General features: G+C 39.1%; 1 protein-coding gene and 1 non-coding gene across 4 annotated transcripts in view; one reads left to right on the forward strand and one right to left on the reverse strand.

The window, feature by feature from the left end:
• The window catches only part of SUMF1 (sulfatase modifying factor 1), a 112,318-nt gene that overhangs the window by 18,257 nt on the left and 72,701 nt on the right, over positions 1–21,360 (forward strand). The gene's annotated exons all lie outside the window — the stretch shown is intronic.
• TRNAG-UCC lies at positions 2,059–2,131 on the reverse strand. The gene has a single exon. It is a non-coding gene; the product is annotated as a tRNA-Gly (tRNA).

Genomic DNA, 21,360 nt, shown 5'->3' on the forward strand with positions numbered 1-21,360 from the left:
GGCTGCTGCAGGCTTATTTTGAGCATGACTTAACCTTTAGAAGGAGGCGTGGTCCAGGGTAGCTTGTGTAACTTCACAGAACTCTTTCTTCAGTTGTACTCACGTAGGCTTAAAAAATATGGCCTCCTGGGACTTCCCTGGTCGTCCAGTGGTTAAGACTCCATGCTTCCACTGCAGGGGGCACAAGTTAGATCCCTGGTTGGGGAACTAAGATCCCACATGCCCTGCATCCAAAAAAAAAAAAAAAAAGTCCTCCTGCTTCCTCAGATTGCCGGCATCTCTCCCCCTCCACTCCTTCTCCTTTTCTCTCTTGTCCCTTGTTTTCTGGAGTTTGATTTCATTCTCTGAGGTTTCTCCTTGGTGAGGGTCTCTTTTATGGAAGGGAACCCTGGCAGGTCAGTGTAAAGAATTCACAGGGCAAGACTGTTCGAAGGCCTTTATACTCTCACTGCGGGCCCCTTACATACACTCACCAGCAGAGTGGGCAGAATTCCTTCCTGTTTTCAGTGCTTTCTCACACTGTAATTCTCTGCTTTCCGGTGATACCCATTGGCTACTTTGGGATTTTCCTCGTCACATCTCTGATGACTTGCTGTTTCTGCTGCTTTCTCCTGCCCAGCCATAGGCATCATGCAGGTTGTATGGCTATTGGCAGTTTTTCCTCACCTACTTGTATTCTGGCTTTGATTAAGTACCCTGTCACATAGATTGGCTCTGCATGTTGTTCTTGGGTTTTTGGTGGTGTTTTCCAGTGGTTATCTAGTTGTTCTGTCTTGGTTTTTTTTGTTTTTTGTTTTTTTCGTACGTGGGCCTCTCACTGTTGTGGCCTTTCCCGTTGCGGAGCACAGGCTCCGGACACGCAGACTCAGCGGCCATGGCTCACGGACCCAGCCGCTCTGCGGCATGTGGGATCTTCCCGGACCGGGACACGAACCCGTGTCCCCTGCATTGGCAGGCGGACTCTCAACCACTGCGTCACCAGGGAAGCCCTGTTTTTTAATGTATACAGTTTTGAGGCAAAACATGGATCTGGCTCTCAGGGTTTGCTTGTAAAGATAAACTGAATTTAATGGTTAAAAATAGAGTACATGTGCATGCTGGAATTTTCTTATTCGTGATTATTCTTTGGATGCTGAATTTGAAACAGGGTCTTAAAAGCTATAGATACCAAATCCTAGAAAGGATTAAGGTTGTTGTGTTGTTGATTTTGTTGGTTTGGGGGTATTTTACCCTAGAAAAATTATTGTTGAAAAGGATGGTATTTAAAATATTTAATTTCTAAAAAGTATGTTTCATTTTTTTACTTGTGTCATTAATGTACCTCATAAATCTTTGACAGAGGAATGGCTGTGGGGTGGGAGAAAACAGTTCCTCTTGATGGGAGCCTGAGAAACAATGATCACCTATTGGTTTGTAATTTGGTACTTTCAAAGTTGTTAACAGTTTAAGGAAACAAATTCCTGAATAAGTGTCCTCCATAAAGGAGGATGGGAGGCTATTTTGAGATGTTATTTTCAACTGAAAGCCAATTTCAGTGAGGATTCAGAATTACCAAGGCTGCTGCTTCTTTTTCTTCTTTTTTGAGTAAAAAAAAACCAATGTGTAAAAAAACAATGTGTCTTCTGCCTAAAGGACATCCTTTGGTAAATGTTTTTGTTATTAATTGTCTTAAAATATCTTTATTTTGCTTCATTACTGAAAGATATTTTCACCAAGTAAAAATTTTAGGTTGGCAGTTATTTCCTGTCAGTACACTGTAGGGCTTATTTCACTGTCTTCTGGCTTTTGTTGTTGCCATTCAAAAGTCAGCCATCAGGAACATCTCTTGCTCCCCTGTAGGTGATTGGGCTCTGCCTGCTTTTAAAACTGTCTCCTGTCTTTGTTATTCTACAGTGTCACTATGGTATGTCTAGGTGTTGATTTCTTTCATTTTTCCTGCTTGAGTTTTATTGGGCTTTCTGCGTCTGAGGAGTGGTGTTTTTAAAACAAATCTGGATTATTCTTTTTTTTTTTTTAATTTATTTTTTAGGCCACACCAAGTGGCATGTAGGATCTTACTTCCCTGACCAGGGATCGAACCTGTGCCCCCTGCAGTGGAAGTGCAGAGTCCTAACCACTGGACCACCTGGGAATTCCCTGGATTATTCTTTTTTTGGGGGGAGGGGGAAAAGAATGTTGTCTTTTTTTTAATTTTTATTTTTATACAGCAGGTTCTTATTACTCATCAGTTTTATACACATCAGTGTATACATGTCAATCCCAATCGCCCAATTCATCACACCACGACCCTCACCCCCCTGCAGCTTTCCCCCCGTGGTGTCCATATGTTTGTTCTCTACATCTGTGTCTCAATTTCTGCCCCGAAAACTGGTTCATCTGTACCATTTTTCAAGGTTCCACATATATGCGTTAATATACGATATTTGTTTTTCTCTTTCTGACTTACTTCACTCTGTATGACAGTCTCTAGATCCATTCACGTCTCTACACATTACCCAATTTCATTCCTTTTTATGGCCGAGTAATATTCCATTGTATATATGTACCACATCTTCTTTATCCATTCGTCTGTCGAGGGGCATTTAGGTTGCTTCCATGACCTGGCTATTGTACATAGTGCTGCAATGAACATTGGGGTTCATGTGTCTTTTTGAATTATGGTTTTCTGTGGGTATATGCCCAGTAGTGAGATTGCTGGATCATATGGTAATTGTATTTTTAGTTTTTTAAGGAACCCTCCACCCTGTTCTCCATAGTGGCTGTATCAGTTTGCATTCACACCAACAGTGCAAGAGGGTACCCTTTTCTCCACACGCTCTCCAGCATTTGTTGTTTGTAGATTTTCTAATGAAGCCCATTCTAACTAGTATAAGGTGATACCTCATTGTAGTTTTGATGTGCATTTCTCTAATAATTAGTGATGTTGAGCAGCTTTTCATGTGCTTCTTGGCCATATGTATGTCTTCTGTGGAGAAATGTCTATTTAGGTCTTCTGCCCATTTTTTGATTGGGTTGTTTGTTTTTTTAATATCGAGCTGCATGAGCTGTTTATATATTTTGGAGATTAATCCTTTGCCCATTGATTCGTTTGCAAATATTTTCTCCCATTCTGAGGGTTGTCTTTTCATCTTGTTTATGGTTTCCTTTGCTGTGCAAAAGCTTTGAAGTTTCATTAGGTCCTATTTGTTTATTTTTGTTTTTATTTTCATTACTCTAGGAGGTGGATCAAAACAGATCTTGCTGTGATTTATGTCAAAGAGTGTTCTGCCTATGTTTTCCTCTAAGAGTTTTATAGTGTCCAGTCTTACATTTATGTCTCTAATCCGTTTTGAGTTTATTTTTGTGTATGGTGTTAGGGAGTGTCTAATTTCATTCTTTTACATGTAACTATCCAGTTTTCTCAGCACCACTTATTGAAGAGACTGTCTTTTCTCCTTTTTTTTTTTTATCTTTTTTTTTTTTTTTTCTTTGCGGTACGCGGGCCTCTCACTGCTGTGGCCTCTCCCATTGCGGAGCACAGGCTCCGGATGCACAGGCTCAGCGGCCATGGCTCACGGGCCCAGCCGCTCCGCGGCATGTGGGATCCTCCCGGACCGGGGCACGAACCCGCGTCCCCTGCATCGGCAGGCGGACTCTCAACCACTGCGCCACCAGGGAAGCCCTCTTTTCTCCATTTTATATCTTTGCCTCCTTTATCATAGATTAGTTTACCATATGTGCGTGGGTTTATCTCTGGGCTTTCCATCTTGTTCCATTGATCAGTGTTTCTGTTTTTGTGCCAGTACCATATTGTCTTGATTACTGTAGCTTTGTAGTATAGTCTGAACTCAGGGAGTCTTATTCCTCCAGCTCCGTTTTTTTCCCTAAAGACTGCTTTGGCTATTTGGGGTCTTTTGTGTCTCCATACAAATTTTAAGGTTTTTTGTTCTGGTTCCATAAAAAATGCCATTGGTAATTTGATAGGGATTGCATTGAATCTGTAGATTGCTTTGGGTAGTATAGTCATTTTCACAATATTGATTCTTCCAATCCAAGAACATGGTATAGCTCTGCATCTGTTGGTATCATCTTTAATTTCTTTCATCAGTGTCCTATAGTTTTCTGCATACAGGTCTTTTGTCTCCCTTGGTAGCTTTATTCCTAGGTATTTTGTTCTTTTTGTTGCAATGGTAAATGGGAGTGTTGCCTTAATTTCCCTTTCAGATATTTCATGATTAGTGTATAGGAATGCAGGAGATTTCTATGCATTAATTTTGTATCCTTCAACTTTACTGAATTCACTGATTAGCTGTAGTAGTTTTCTGGTGGCATCTTTAGGATTCTCTATGTATAGTATCATGTCATCTGCAGACAGTGACAGTTTTACATCTTCTTTTCCAATTTGTATTCCTTTTATTTCTTTTACTTCTCTGATTGCCGTGGCTAGGACTTCCAAAACTATGTTGAATAATAGTGGTGAGAGTGGACATCCTTGTCTTGTTCCTGATCTCATAGGAAATGCTTTCAGTTTTTCACCATTGAGAATGATGTTTGCCATGGGTTTGTCATATATGGCCTTTATTATGTTGAGGTAGATTCCCTCTACGCCCACTTTCTGGAGAGTTTTTATCATAAATCGGTGTGGAATTTTGTCAAAAGATTTTTCTGCATCTATTGAGATGATCATATGGTTTTTATTCTTCAATTTGTTAATATGGTGTATCATATTGATTGATTTGCGTATATTGAAGAATCCTTGCATCCCTGGGATAAATCCTACTTGATCATGGTGTATGGTCCTTTTAATGTGTTGTTGGATTCTGTTTGTCTAGTATTTTGTTGAGGATTTTTGCGTCTATATTCATGAGTGATATTGGTCTGTAATTTTCTTTTTTTGTAGTTTTTTTGTGTGTTTTTGGTATCAGGGTGATGGTGGCCTCATAGAATGAGTTTGGGAGTGTTCCTTCCTCTGCAATTTTTGGAAGAGTTTGAGAAGGGTGGGTGTTAGCTCTTCTCTAAATGTTGATAGAATTCACCTGTGAAGCCATCTGGTCCTGGACTTTTGTTTGCTGGAAGACTTTTAATCACAGTTTCAATTTCATTACTTGTGATTGGTCTGTTCATATTTTCTATTTCTTCCTGGTTCAGTCTTGGAAGGTTTTACCTTTCTAAGAATTTGTCCATTTCTTCCAGGTTGTCCATTTTATTGGCATAGAGTTGCTTGTAATAGTCTCTTAGGATGCTTTGTATTTCTGCGGTGTCTGTTGTAACTTCTCCTTTTTCATTTCTAATTTTACTGATTTGAGTCCTCTCCCTCTTTTTCTTGATGAGTCTGGCTAATGGTTTATCAATTTTGTTTATCTTCTCAAAGAACCAGCTTTTAGTTTTATTGATCTTTGCTATTGTATTCTTTGTTTCTATTTCATTTATTTTTGCTCTGATCTTTATGATTTCTTTCCTTCTGCTAACTTTGGGTTTTGTTTGTCCTTCTTACTCTAGTTCCTTTAAGTGCAAGGTTAGATTATTTCTTTGAGATTTTTCTTGGTTCTTGAGGTAGGCTTGTACAGCTATAAACTTTCCTCTTAGAACTGCTTTTGACGAATCCCGTAGGTTTTGGAATGTCGTGTTTTCATTGTCATTTGTTTCTAGGTATTTTTTGATTTCCTCTTTGATTTCTTCAGTGATCTCTTGGTTATTTAGTAGCATAGTGTTTAGCCTCCGCGTGTTTGTGTTTTTTACATTTTTTCCCTTATAATTCATTTCTAATCTCATAGTGTTGTGGTCAGACAAGATGCTTGATATGATTTCAGTTTTCTTAAATTTACTGAGGCTTGATTTGTGACCCAAGATGGGATCTATCTTGGAGAATGTTCTGTGCGCACTTGAGAAGGAAGTGTAATCTGCTGTTTTTGGATGGAATATCTTATAAATATCAATTAAATCTATCTGGTCTATTGTGTCATGTAAAGCTTCTATTTCCTTATTTATTTTCATTTTGGATGATCTGTCCATTGGTGTAAGTGAGGTGTTAAAGTCCCCCACTATTACTGTGTTACTGTTGATTTCCTCTTTTATAGCTGTTAGCAGTTGCCTTATGTATTCAGGTTCTCCTATATTGGGTGCATATATATTTATAATTGTTATATCTTCTTCTTGGATTGATCCCCTGATCATTTTGTAGTATCCTTCCTTGTCTCTTGTAACATTCTTTATTTTAAAGTCTATTTTTTCTGATATGAGTATTGCTACTTGAGCTTTCTTTTGATTTCCATTTGCATGGAATATCTTTTTCCATCCCCTCACTTGCAGTCTGAATGTGTCCCTAGGTCTGAAGTGGGTCTCTTGTAGACAGCATATATATGGGTCTTGTTTTTTTATCCATTCAGCAAGCCTGTGTCTTTTGGTTGGAGCGTTTAATCCATTCACGTTTAAGGTAATTTTCAATATGTATGTTCCTATTACCATTTTCTTAATTGTTTTGCATTTGTTTTTGTAGGTTGTTTTCTTCTCTTCTGTTTCCCACTTAGAGAAGTTCCTTTAGCATTTGTTGTAGAGCTGGTTTGGTGGTGCTGAATTCTCTTAGCTTTTGCTTGTCTGTAAAGCTTTTGATTTCTCCATCGAATCTGAATGAGATCCTTGCTGGGTAGAGTAATCTTGGTTGTAGGTTCTTCCATATCATCACTTTAAGTATATCATGCCACCCCCTTCTGGCTTATAGAGTTTCTGCTGAGAAATCAGCTGTTAACCTTATGGGAGTTCCCTTGTATTTTATTTGTCCTTTTTCCTTTGCTGCTTTCAGTAATTTTTCTTTGTCTTTAATTTTTGCCAATTACATTACTATGTGTCTTGGCGTGTTTCTCCTTGGGTTTGTCCTGTATGGGACTCACTGCACTTCCTGGACTTGGGTGGCTATTTCCTTTCCCATGTTAGGGAAGTTTTCAAGTATAATCTCTTCAAATATTTTCTTGGGTCCTTTCTCTCTCTTCTCCTTCTGGGACTCCTATGATGTGAATGTTGTTGCGTTTAATGTTGTCCCAGAGGCCTCTTAGGCTGTCTTCATTTCTTTTCATTCTTTTTTCTTTATTACATTCCACAGCACTGAATTCCACCATTCTGTCTTCAGGGTCACTTGTCCATTCTTGTGCCTCAGTTATTCTGCTATTGATTCCTTCTAGTGTAGTTTTCATTTCATTTATTGTATTGTTCATCTCTGTTTATTTGTTCTTTAATTCTTTTAGGTCTTTGTTAAATATTTCTTGCATCTTCTCGATCTTTGCCTCCATTGTTTTTCTGAGGTCCTGGATCATCTTCACCATCATTATTCTGAGTTCTTTTTCTGGAAGGTTGCCTATCTCCACTTCATTTAGTTGTTTTTCTGCAGTTTTGTCTTGTTCCTTCATCTGGTACATAGCCCTCTGCCTTTTCATGTTGTCTATCTTTCTGTGAATGTGGTTTTTTTGTGTGTGTGTGAATGTGGTTTTTGTTCCACAGGCTGCAGGATTGTAGTTCTTCTTGCTTCTGCTGTCTGTCCTCTGGTCGATCTCTGGATTATTCTTAACACTCATTTTTTTGTTTTTTGTTTTTTTTTTTAAGTAGTTCAGCTTTAAAAGAATATTTTTAATGTTTTTTAAAAAGTTTTTATTCATTTGTTTTTGGCTGCATTGTGTCTTTGTTGCTGCGTGTGGGCTTTCTCCAGTTGCATTGAGCGGGGGCTGCTCTTCATTTCAGCACGTGAGCTTCTTACTCTGGTGGCTTCTCTTGTTGCGAAGCACAGGCTCTAGGTGTGCGGGCTTCAGTAATTGTGGCATGCAGGCTCAGTAGTTGTGGCTTGCAGGCTCTAGAGCGCAGGCTCAGTAGTTGTGGCCTGCATATAATTTTTGCTTGCAGCACTCATACATATTTTTTATAATTTAAAGGAGAAAGTAATCTATTATATTTACCCAAACTATTTCTGTTGCTCTTCCTTCATTCCTGAAGTTCCATGTTTCCCTTCACCTTAAAAAACTTCTTGTAGTGTTTGTTTTAGAGCAAGTCTTATGGTGATGAATTCTCTTAGTTTCTCTTCATCTGCAAATGTCTTTATTTCACCTTCATTCTTGAATGCTATTTTCACTGGATACACAGTCCTGGGTTGACAGTTCTTTGCTTTCATCACTTCAAAAATATTTTGCTCTTTTCTGTTCATGTGGTTTCTAATAACAGTCATTTGAATCACTGTTCTCTCATATGTATTGTGTCATTTTTTTTTCCTGGCTTCTTTCAAGATTTAAAAATTGTTTTGTCTGCAGTAGTTTGATTATGCTTTTGGACATTGTTTTCTTAGAGATTATCCTGTTTGGGGTTTGTTGAGATACTTGTGTCTGTAAATTTGTGTCTTTAACCATATTTGGGGGAGTTTTTAGCCATGATTCCAAATATTTTTTCAACACCAATGTCGCCTCTCATTTTGGGTTACCAATGCATGAATGTTAGACCTTTGATTATCTGAGAGGTGCCTTAGGCTTTGTTCACTGTTTAAAAATTTTTTTTCTCTATTCTTAGTTTGTGTACTTTCTTTTGATATGTCTTCAAGTTTCCTATTTTCTCTGTCATTTTCATTCTGCTCTTGAGCCTGTCCGGTGAATTTTGATTTTCATATATTGTATTTTGCAATTCTAAAGTTTCCTTTTTAAAAATAGCTCCTGCTTCTCTGTTGAGAATGAATGCCTGTCTTTTCATTCATTTCAAGAGCATTCATCTTTACCTCATAGCTGGTGGTTATAATAGCTGCTTTGGTCTTTGTCTGATAATTCCAATATCTGGGTCATCTTGGGGTTGACACCTGTTCATTTTCTTTTCCCTTCAGTATTGGGACTGTGGGTCCTGTTATAATGCTCTGGAGAAAGTTGACTTTTTTTGAGGCAATCAACCTGATAACCTCGTTAAGTACAGATCTGAAGTTTTGTCTTGCCTACCTGCTAGTAGTGATTTTGTAGCTCTGTTCATTCATCCCTTTCATGCTAGCATAGCACTGTAGTTATTTTTTTCTTTGTCGTAACTAGCATTTTACTTTTTTAAATTGAATTATATTTGATTTACAATGTTGTGTTAATTTCTGCTGTCCAGCAAAGTGATTCAGTTATACATATATATATTGCTTTTCATATTCTTTTCCATTATGGTTTATCATATTTTACTTGTTTAATCAATTTCTTGCAGTTGATTAAAGGCATAATAATGCCTACCTAGTAGAGTATTGTAAAGACCAAATGAAATAATATACACAGAATCACCTAGTAGTACAATATCTAGCACATAAAGAGCCTTTTAATAAATGTTGTTATTCTGGTTTCATCAAGTGCACTATCTCTTTGCCTGGCCTAATTGAAAATTTATTTAAATCTTCTTTGCTTCACTCTTGCCCATTTTCATGAATTGGAAATGCCACATAAAGTGTTCTACCAAATTACAATGATATTTTCAAAGGATTTCCTATTGTGGAATAAAGCCTCTTGGATTGTCTCAGAGTCCTTGACTGGAGGAATATACAAGTGATAAATCTGTTTTTGGTGGGGGAGGGAGGTAAAATATATATATAACATAAAATTTATCATTTTAATTATTTTTAAACGGGTAATTCATTGACGTCATGTACATTCCCAATGTTGTGCAACCCTCAATCACCACTGTGCATTTCCCGAGCTTGTTCACCATCCCAAACAGAAACTCTGTACCATTAAACAATAATTTTTCATTCTCTCCTCCCCTAGCCCCTGGTAACCTTTTTTCTACTTTGTGTCTCTTTTAATTACTCTATTCTAAGTGCCTCATAGATGGAATCATACAATATTTGTCCTTTTATGATTGGCTTATTTCACTTACCATAATGTCTTCAAGGTTCATTCGTGTTGTAGCATGTATCAGAATTTCATTTCTTGATAAACAACAAGGTCCTGCTGATTAGCACAGGGAAACGTATTCAGTATTCTGTGATAAACCATAATGAAAATGAATATAAAAAAAGAATGTATATATATGTATAACTGAATCACTTTGCTGTACAGTAGAAATTAACACAACTTTGTAAATCAACTATACTTCAATAAAAAAAAGAATTTCATTCCTTTTTAAGGCTGAATAATATTCCAGTGTTTCTGTATACCACATTTTGTTTAATCATCTGTCAGTGGATGTTTGGGTTGTTTTCAGCTTTTGTGTATTGTGAATAATGCTGCCATGAGCATTGGTGTACAAGTATCTGGCTGAGTCCCTGCTTTCAATTCTTTTGGGTATATACAGTAACGTATCTTTTTTTTGGATTCATGCCTCCTTGATTGTCTGCCATCCATCAGTGGGGTCTGTTTTTTGACTTCTTCTAGTGATAGAAATGAGTCTAGCTCCCTCTGTTTGAAGATTTGCTTTCTGGCATAAAATATGGGCTGTTTGTTTAGCAAACCATCAGAAATGTCCTACTGTCTTCTAGGTACTGTGCTATTCCTGAGAATACAGTGATGAAACATAACTTCCCTGTCTTTTAGCTGTGCAAAGTCTAAGGGATACAGTAACATCAACTCGGAACTGATATAAGGTGTTTTTATTGTTTTGTTTTGTTTTTTTGCAGTATGTGGGCCTCTCATTGTTGTGGCCTCTCCCGTTGCGGAGCACAGGCTCCGGATGCGCAGGCTCAGCGGCCATGGCTCATGGGCCCAGCTGCTCTGCGGCATGTGGGATCTTCCCAGACCAGGGCACGAACCCACGTCCCCTGCATCGGCAGGCGGACTCTCAACCACTGCGCCATCAGGGAAGCCCGAGGTGTCTTTTTTTTTTTTTTCTGATTTATGACTTTTTAATAGAGAAATAAAAATGAAAACACGTATATCATCTGTTTAAAAATTCTTGAAAAGAATGAGAGTGTATGAAGTCCATCCTATTCTGTAGTGGAAGTACATCAGCAGGTGCTGTGATAAAGAGAAGTGGTGAGGAGTTGGGGGAGATGCCAGGAAAGCTGAATTTGCTAGGTTGATCAGAGAAGGCCTGTGTGAGGAAGAGCCATTTTAGGGAAGCCTTGCAGGTGAGGAAGAACTCATCTTGGGATGAACTAGAGCACAGTGTCTGGTGGAGGGCCTACTATGTCCGGATGTGTTGACCATCTGCCTTCAGCTTTACATGGTCAGGACTCAGCTAAGCTTACTCTGGGAAGTCCATTTGAAATGCCCTTCTGTTGTCCCACATTCCAGATTTAGATGCTTCCATTTATTTGTTCTTATGGCTTCTTGTGCCTTCCTTTTATGTCATTTACCTCCCCTATAATTATTTGTGTAGGTATTTGTTGAATGCCCTTTGCTTTACCTGATAGGTCCTGTGATGGTGGGTGGGGATGCTTCTGTATTATTCACAATATCCCCAGCCTAGTAACTGTCACTTAATAAGTTGAAACATGAAAGAATGCCATTTGGGTTATCACCTGGGGGAGCATTAGTTTTTGAGGGCTGAGGGGCTCAGACCTGGTATGACCTGTCTTATGTTGGAAAGGCAGCTTTTCCTTGGCACGAGAACACTGATCCAATCAACAGGATTAAGGTCGGTTCACAGTAACTGAAGAGTTTTGGCAAGAGCGATCCAGGGCTGGCTGATTGGATAAGAAGGGAACATGGTCAGACAACCGTATTTTATGTCTGTTTCTGAAAGGAGTAGTTGTCCACCTGTCTTAGGAGTCAGTGTGTGGTGTAGGCTCAGGAAGCAAAGCATGTTAACCCTGGAAACTGAGAACCCAATATAATAAGGTAACAGGGCACAATATTTTATTCCAGCCTGCTCCAAAACAAGGCACCTGATCAGAATGAGTGTGAGTGAGGTGTGTTGGGGTCCCAGGGGCTCAGATTCCAAATATCTGTTTAAGGTGTTCTTAAGTGTCTTTTCAAGTCATGGGTCTTTTGAGGTCTGTCTTGGATTAAGAAATAAAAATGATTCTCACATCCCCCCTACCTCCTAGCTGTTGGCGTTTGCACCATAAAATCTCCTTGGTGAGACAAAGACAGACTATCTAGTAGGGAGTCCTGCTCAGGGGATATCCAGCATTAAGAAAAATTTATGCAAAAATGAAGGTTTAGAATGGAGGGAGCTTCCAAAATCATCAGGCAAAAACCCTTCCTCTTGTAGATGAGGCAGCCATGGCCCAGGAGGAGAAATGGCTCCTCTCAGTTCTCAGTAATGTTTGAGGGGGGCCATGAAATAGTACCTGAGAACTAGTATAGTACCTTTCCCCTTATGGACCCCTGTGCAAAACCCATAAGACAACGGCTGATTCTCTCTCTCTTTAAAAGTATATCCCACTGAAAAAGCATATCCCACTGCAAGACTATATTTAAAATTGGTGTTTATCCAGAAGATGGTCACGCAAGGTGCTGAGGGCTTTGGAAACCATGGAAACCTCAGGAACAGGTGAACTTATTTGTTAAATAAATGTTGATCCTGTGTATGCTATGGGCCTGGCAGTGCCAGACAGCTGGCAGAAGACCTCAGACTTCCCAAAGGTCAAGAATTTCCCATGTATCTAGGGAGGGCAAAAGAAAAAAGAAAAAATGGAGACAAAAGAACAGGGACAGGACCTGCATCTAGGGGAGGGAACTGTGAAGGAGGAAAGGTTTTCACACACTAGGAAGCCCCTTCACTGGCAGAGATAGGGGTGGGGGCAGGTGGGAAGCTTCGGAGCCACGGAGGAGAGCGCAGCCACAGGGTTGCGGAGGGCAAAGCAGAGAGATTCCCACAAAGAGGATCGGTGCCGACCAGCACTCACCAGACTGAGAGGCTTATGTGCTCACCCGCCAGGACGGGTGAGGGCTGGGAGCTGAGGCTCGGGCTTCGGAGGTCGGATCCCAGGGAGAGGACTGGGGTTGGCTGCGTGAACACAGACTGAAGGGGGCTAGTGCACCACAGCTAGCCAGGAGGGAGTCCAGGAAAAAGCCTGGACTTGCCTAAGAGGCAAGAGACCATTCTTTCAGGGTGTGTGAGGAGAGGGGATTCAGAGTGCCCCCTAACTGAGCTCCAGAAATGGGTGTGAGCCGTGGCTGTCAGCGCAGACACCAGAGACGGGCATGAGACTCTAAGGCTGCTGCTGCAGCCGCCAGAAAGCCTGTGTGCAAACACAGGTCACTATCCACACCGCCCCTCCCGGAAGCCTGTGCAGCCCGCCACTGCCAGGATCCTGTGATCCAGGGATAACTTCCCCGGAAAAACGCACTGCGCACCTCGGGCTGGTGCAATGTCACGCTGGCCTCTGCCGCCGCAGGCTTGCTCCGCTTTCTGTACCCCTCCCTCCCCCCGGCCTGAGTGAGCCAGAGCCCCCGAAGCAGCTGCTCCTTTAACCCCGTCCTGTCTGGGTGAAGAACAGACACCCTCAGGTGACCTACACGCAGAGGTGGGTCCAAATCCAAAGCTGAACCCCGGGAGCTGTGCGAACAAAGAAGAGAAAGGGAAATCTCTCCCAGCAGCCTCAGGAGCAGCGGATTAAACCTCCACAATGAACTGGATGTACCCTGCATCTGTGGAATACCGGAATAGACAATGAATCATCCCAAAGTTGAGGTGGTGGATTTTGGGAGCAACTGTGGACTTGGTGTTTGCTTTCTGCATCTAATTTCTTCCTGGCTTTATGTTTATCTTAGTTTAGTATTTAGAGTTTATTATCATTGGTAGATTTATTTATTGCTCTCTTCCTTCTTTTATATATATTTTTTCTTTTTCTCTTTTTGTGAGTGTGTATGTGTATGCTTGTTTGTGTGATTTTGTCTGTATAGCTTTGCTTTTACCATTTGTCCTAGGGTTCTGTCTGTCCTTTTTTTTAGTATAGTTTTTAGCTCTTGTTATAATTGGTGGATTTGTTTTTTGGTTTGGTTGCTATCTCCTTTTTTTATTACTTTTTAATTAAAATTTTTTTAATAATTATTTTTTATTGTTTATTTTAATAACTTTATTTTATTTTATTTTATTTTTTTCTTTCTTTTTTTTCTCCCTTTTCTTCTGAGCTGTATGGCTGACAGGGTCTTGCTGCTCTGGCCGGGTGTCAGGCCTGTGCCTGTGAGGTGGGAGAGCCGAGATCAGGACATTGGTCCACCAGAGACCTCCCGGCTCCACATAATATCAAGTGGTGAAGGCTCTCCCAGAGATCTCTGTCTCAACGCTAAGACCCAGCTCCACTCAACAACCAGCAAGCTACAGTGCTGGACACCCTGTGCCAAACAACTAGCAAGACAGGAACACAACACCACCCACTAGGAGAGAGGCTGCCTAAGTTCATAATAAGGTCACAGACACCCCAAAACACACCACCCGACGTGGTCCTGCCCAGCAGAAAGACAAGATCCAGCCTCATCCACCAGAACACAGGCACTAGTCCCCTCCACCAGGAAGCCTACACAACCCACTGAACCAACCTTAGCCACTGGGGGGCAGACACCCAAAACAACAGGAATTACGAACCTGCAGCCTGCAAAAAGGAGACCTCAAACACAGTAAGTTAAGCAAAATGAGAAGACAGAGGAACACACAGCAGATGAAGGAGAAAGATAAAAACCCACCAGACCAAACAAATGAAGTGGAAATAGGCAGTCTACCTGAAAAAGAATTCAGAATAATGATAGTCAAGATGATCCATAATCTTGGTAGAATGGAGAAAATACAAGAAACTTTTAGCAAGAACCTAGAAGAACTAAAGAGCAAACAAACAGTGGTGAACAACACAATAAATGAAATTAAAAATTCCCTAGAAGGAATCAATAGCAGAATAACAGGTAGAAGAACGGATAAGTGACCTGGAAGATAAAATAGTGGAAATAACTACTGCAGAGCAGAATATAGAAAAATGAATGAAAAGAATTGAGGACAGTCATAGAGACCTCTGGGACAACATTAAACACACCAACAGTCGAATTATATTCTAGGGGTCCCAGAAGAAGAAGAGAAAAATAAAGGGATTGAGAAAATATTTGAAGAGATTATAGTTGAAAACTTCTCCAATATGGGAAAGGAAATAGTCAGTCAAGTCCAGGAAGGGCAGAGAGTCCCATACAGGATATTTTCAAGGAGAAACAAGCCAAGACACATATTAATCAAACTATAAAAATTAAATACAGGGGCTTCCCTGGTGGCACAATGGTTAAGAATCCGCCTGCCAATGCAGGGAAAATGGGTTCGAACCCTGGTCTGGGAATATCCCACATGCCACGGAGCAACTAAGCCTGTGTGCCACAGCTACTGAGCCTGTGCTCTAGAGCCTGCAAGCCATAACTACTGAGCCCATGTACCACAATTACTTAAGCCCGCACACCTAGAGCCCGTGCTCCGCAACAAGAGAAGTCACCACAATGAGAAGCCTGTGCACCGCAACAAACAGTAGCTCACACTCGCCAGAACTAGAGAAAGCCTGTGCACAGCAACGAAGACCCAATGCAGCCAAAAATAAATAAATAAATAATTAAAAAATTAAATACAAAGAAAAAATATTAAGAGCAGCAGGGAAAAACAACAAATAACATACAAGGGAATCCCCATAAGGTTAACAGCTGATCTTTCAGCACAAACTCTGCAAGCCAGAAGGGAGTTGCAGGACATATTCAAAGTGATGAAAGGGAAAAACCTACAACCAAGATTACTCTACCCAGCAAGGATCTCATTCAGATTCGACGGAGAAATTAAAACCTTTACAGACAAGCAGAAGCTAAGAGAATTTAGCACCACCAAACCAGCTTTACAACAAACGCTACAGGAACTTCTCTAGGCAGGAAACACAAGAGAAGGAAAAGACCTAGAACAAGAAATCCAAAACAATTAAGAAAATGGTAATAAGAACATATATGTTGATAACTATCTTAAATGTAAATGGATTAAATGCTCCAACCAAAAGACATAGACTGCCTGAATGGATACAAAAACAAGACCTGTATACATGCTGTCTACAGGAGACCCACTTCAGACCTAGGGACACGTACAGACTGAAAGTGAGGGGATAGAAAAAGGTATTCCATGCAAATGGAAATCAAAAGAAAGCTGGAGTAGTAATTCTCATATCAGACAAAAGAGACTTTAAAATAGACTATTACAAGAGACAAAGAAGGACACTACATGATGATCAAGGGATCAATCCAAGAAGAAGATATAACAATTGTAAATATTTATGAATCCAACATTGGAGCACCTCTACATAAGGGAAATGCTAACAGCTATAAAAGGGGAAATCGACAGTAATACAATCATAGTGAAAGTGAACACCTCACTTTCACCAGTGGACAGATCATCTGAAATGAAAATATATAAGGAAACACAAGCTTTAAATGACACATTAAACAAGATGGACTTAATTGATATTTATAGGATATTCCATCCAAAAACAACAGAATACACTTTCTTCTCAAGTGCTTATGGAACATTCTCCAGGATAAATCATATCTTGAGTCACAAATCTAGCCATGGTAAATTTAAGAAAATTGAAATCATATCAAGTATCTTTTCCGACGACAACGTTGTGAGACTAGATATCAATTTCAGGAAAAATATCTGTACAAATACAAACACATGGAGGCTAAACAATACACTACTTAATAACCAACAGATCACTGAAGAAATCAAAGAGGAAATAAAAGAATACCTAGAAACAAATGACAATGAAAACACGATGACCCCAAACCTATGGGACGCAGCAAAAGCAGTTCTAAGAGGGAAGATTATAGCAATACAATCCTACCTCAAGAAACATCTCAAGTAAACAACCTAACCTTACACCTAAAGCAATTATAGAAAGAAGAACAAAAAACCCCAAAGTTAGCAGAAGGAAAGAAATCATAAAGATCAGATTAGAAATAAATGAAAAAGAAATGAAGTAAACGATAGCAAATACCAATAAAACTAAAAGCTGGTTCTTTGAGGAGATCAACAAAATTGAGAAACCATTAGCCAGACTCATCAAGAAAAAAAAGGAAGAGGACTCAAATCAATAGAATCAGAAATGAAAAAGGAGAAGTAACAACTGACACTGCAGAAATACAAAGGATCATGAGAGATCACTACAAGGAACTGTATGCCAATAAAATGGAGAACCTGAAAGAAATGGACAAATTCTTAGGGAGACCCCGAATAGCCAAAGCAATCTTGAGAAAGAAAAATGGAGCTAGAGGAATCAGGCTCCCAGACTTCAGAGTATACTTCAGAGTATACTACAAAGCTACAGTATACTACAATGCTACAGTAATCAAGACAGTATGGTACTGGCACAAAAACAGAAGTATAGATCAATGGAACAGGCTAGAAAGCCCAGAGATAAACCTACACACATATGGTCATCTTATTTTTGATGAAGGAGGCAAGAATATACAATGGAGAAAAGACAGTCTCTTCAATAAGTGGTGCTGGGAAAACTGGACAGGTACATGTAAAAGAATGAAATTAGAACACTCCTTAACACCATACACAAAAATAAACTCCAAATGGATTAAAGACCTAAATGTACGGCCAGATACTATAAAACTCTTACAGGAAAACATAGGCAGAACACTGACATAAATCACAGCAAGATCCTTTGACCTAATGAAACTTAAAAGCTTTCTCACAGCAAAGGAAAACATAAACAAGAAGAAAAGACAACCATCAGAATGGGAGAAAAAATTTGCAAATGAAGGATTAAATGACGAAGGATTAATCTCCAAAATTTACAAGCAGCTCATGCAGCTTAATAGCAATAAAACAAACAACCCAATCCAAAAATGGGCAGAAGACCTAAATAGACATTTCTCCAAAGAAGATTGCCAACAAACACATGAAAGAATGCTGAACATCGGTAATCATTAGAGAAATGCAAATCAAAACTACAATGAGGTATCACCTCACTCCAGTCAGAATGGCCATCATCAAAAAATCTGCAAACTATAAATGCTGGAGAGGATGTGGAGAAAAGAGAACCCTCTTGCACTGTTGGTGGGAATGTAAATTGATACAGTCACTATGCAGAACAGTTTGGAGGTTGTTTAAAAAACTAAAAATAGAAGTACCATACGACCGAGCCGTCCCTCTATTGGACATATACCCTGAGAAAACCATAATTCCAAAAGTCATGTACCACAATGTTCATTGCAGCTTTATTTACAATAGCCAGGACATGGAAGCAACCTAAGTGTCCATCATCAGATGAATGGATAAAGAAGATATGGCACACATATACAATGGAATATTATTCAGCCATAAAAAGAAATGAAACTGAGTTATTTGTAATGAAGTGCATGGACGTTGAGTCTGTCATGCAGAGTGAAGTAAGTCAGAAAGAGAAAAGCAAATACCATATGCTAACACATATATATGGAATCTAAAAATAAAAGGTTCTGAAGAACCTAGGGGCAGGACAGGAATAAAGACGCAGATGTAGAGAATGGACTTGAGGACATGGGGAGGGCGAAGGGTAAGCTGGGACGAAGTGAGAGAGTGGTATGGACATATATACACTGCCAAATGTAAAATAGATAGCTAGTGGGAAGCTGCTGCATAGCACAGGGAGATGAGCTCAGTGCTTTGTGACCACCTAGAGGGGTGGGATAGGGAGGTTGGGAGGGAGACTCAAGAGGGAGGAGATATGGGGATGTATGTATATGTATAGCTGATGCACTTTGTTATGAAGCAGGAACTCACACACCATTGTTAAGCAATTATACTCCAATAAGGATGTTAAAAAAAAAACAAACCTCCCCTTACTTAGAACTTAACCATAACCGTTACGTTAGCAGTTCAAAGATTTTGAGAAGTTCTGCAATTAAAAACTAGTATAAATTGATTAACCCAGTGCTTTCCTGGCTAGTTTGAATGCTTTGATTATGTTACTTTTTCTCCCCCCTGTACGTTCTAAAGTCATGTGGAAGACTTGGGAAACAGCCACTGGGAAATGCTTGGATAGTAGAACAGAGTTATAAATTGAGTATCTGCGGCTGCACGTTCTTTTCCTGGCTCTGTCACTACCTGCCACATTTCAGGGCTTATTTTTCCATCCTTAAAATGAGGGAATTTAAATATACGACCTCCTTGATCCTTCCCGTCTTTAAAGTCCTGCGGCACTATAATCCTGCGTGTGTTAACTACGCAGCCAGGCTGGGAAAGCATCTTATATGCCTTTTCTATATTCTGTCTTTTGTTTGACCTTTTTTCTCAGAAGCCTCAGAACTTGTAAGCCATGAAAAAAAAGTACAGAAACAAGCAAATGGTATTCAGGCTTTCTGTAATTTCCCTGTTTTATACATTGAAAAAAGGTCTGTAGTTAAGCCAGTAGCAATTTAAGGAACCTAAATGGAGCCTTCTTGTGAAGAGTTGTAATAAAAACCTCACTCTGGGGTGCCATGATTTTTACATATACTCATCCCTCTTTCCAGAGGGAAACTAGCCACACCATCTATTAATGTTGGTAGATTTTTAAAAATCCATTGTTGATTTTTTTTAAAAAAACACGATGATTTTTAGCAAGAGCCACAGAAACACACTCTTATGTTTGAAGATGTTCACTGTAGTGTTATCTATAATAGTAAAAAAAGCAACAATTGAATATAACCTCAGTGGTTCAATGTTAGGAGATTGGTTGGTAAATTACAGTACATCAACGTGAGAAAATATTGTCCATCCTCTAAAAATGTTTGTTGTGAAGTTCAGATGAAGCATAAGAAAATATTTTATAAAGTAAATGAAAACAATCAATACATATAAGTTTGGAAAAAATATGTAAAAATGTGTATGCATATTGATGAAACTGGAAGCTGAATATAAAAACAAAGTTTATAGAGAATGGTGAATATGTTATTTTAATTAAATTAATAAATAATTATTTAGTATTGCTTACTTTTGTTTTTTCAATGTAAATTAACTCTCAGCTCTGTTAGAAGAACAAACTTAGAAAATCTGAATAAAAAATGTATTCACTGTAGATAATTTAGAAAAGAAAAATGACACAAAAAAGAACATTAAATATCACCCATCATCTCACCACCCAGAAATAATCATTGCAGACATTTCAGTATATATACCAGTAATCTTTTCTTGGTGGGGCGGGGGTGTGTCTGTGTGTGTCTCTTTCTAGACATATTTTTAAGCAGATTTGTACAGCCATACTTGCAACTGGCTTTTTTCACTTTAAATTGTGAACATTTATCCAAGTAGTTACGTTTTTTTCTGCATATCATTTTTAGTTATTACGTTGTATTCCTTCATACAGATGCACAGTAAGGGACTCAGCCAGTCTCCCCTATGGGTATGCATGTGATGTAGCCTTTTGCTGAGTATTGTCAAATTGATTTCAAGATAGGTTATATCAGTTTACTTGGTCACCTTGCCTAAAGAAGTAAAAAATTACTTAAAAAAAATAAAACATTGTTTTGTCTTGTTTTTATGAATTTTTTAAAAAGCCCCAGATCCTGGACCTAGAGAGCATTATGCTAAGTGAAATAAGTCAGAGAGAGACAAATACTGTATTTTATCACATATATAGAATCCAGAAAGTAAAACAAACAAATACATATAATGAAACAGAAACAGATTCACAGATACAGAGAACAATATAGTGGTTAACAGTGGGGAGAGGAAAGGGAGGAAGGGCAAGATAGGGGTAGGGGAATAAGAGATACAAACTACTATGTACAAAATAGGTAGGGAACGAGGTGGTTACCAGTGGGGAGAGGAAAGGGAGGAAGGGCAAGATAGGGGTAGGGGAATAAGAGATACAAACTACTATGTACAAAATAGGTAGGGAACGAGGATATGTTGTACAGCACAGGGAAATAGAGCTATTGTAATAACTTTAAGTGGAGTATATGTTGTACACCTGAAACGAATACAATATTATAAATCAAATATGCTTCAATAAAAAGAATTGTAGTAAAAAGCTGCAAATCTACTTTCCCCATGTTTATGGAGTTCTCAACTGAGAATGAGTCAACTAGATCACTTTTAAAGGGTTCTTTGATGCTAAAGATCTCTTAGGCCGTTTTTTTTAATTTTTAAATTAAATTTAATTTATTTATACAGCAGGTTCTTATTAGTCTTCAATTTTATACACATCAGTGTATACATGTCAATCCCAATCACCCAATTGATCACACCACCACCACCACCACCACCACCACCCCCGCCGCTTTCCCCACTTGGTGTCCATATGTTTCTCCTCTACATCTGTGTCTCTATTTCTGCCATGCAAACTGGTTCATCTGTACCATTTTTCTAGGCTCCACATATATGTGTTCATATACGATATTTGTTTTTCTCTTTCTGACTTACTTCACTCTGTATGACAGTTTCTAGATCCATCCATGTCTCCACAAATGACCCAATTTCATTCCTTTTTGTGGCTGAGTAATATTCCATTGTATATATGTACCACATCTTCTT

Source organism: Phocoena sinus, chromosome 11, assembly GCF_008692025.1.
Source record: "Phocoena sinus isolate mPhoSin1 chromosome 11, mPhoSin1.pri, whole genome shotgun sequence".
Classification (NCBI taxonomy): domain Eukaryota; kingdom Metazoa; phylum Chordata; class Mammalia; order Artiodactyla; family Phocoenidae; genus Phocoena; species Phocoena sinus.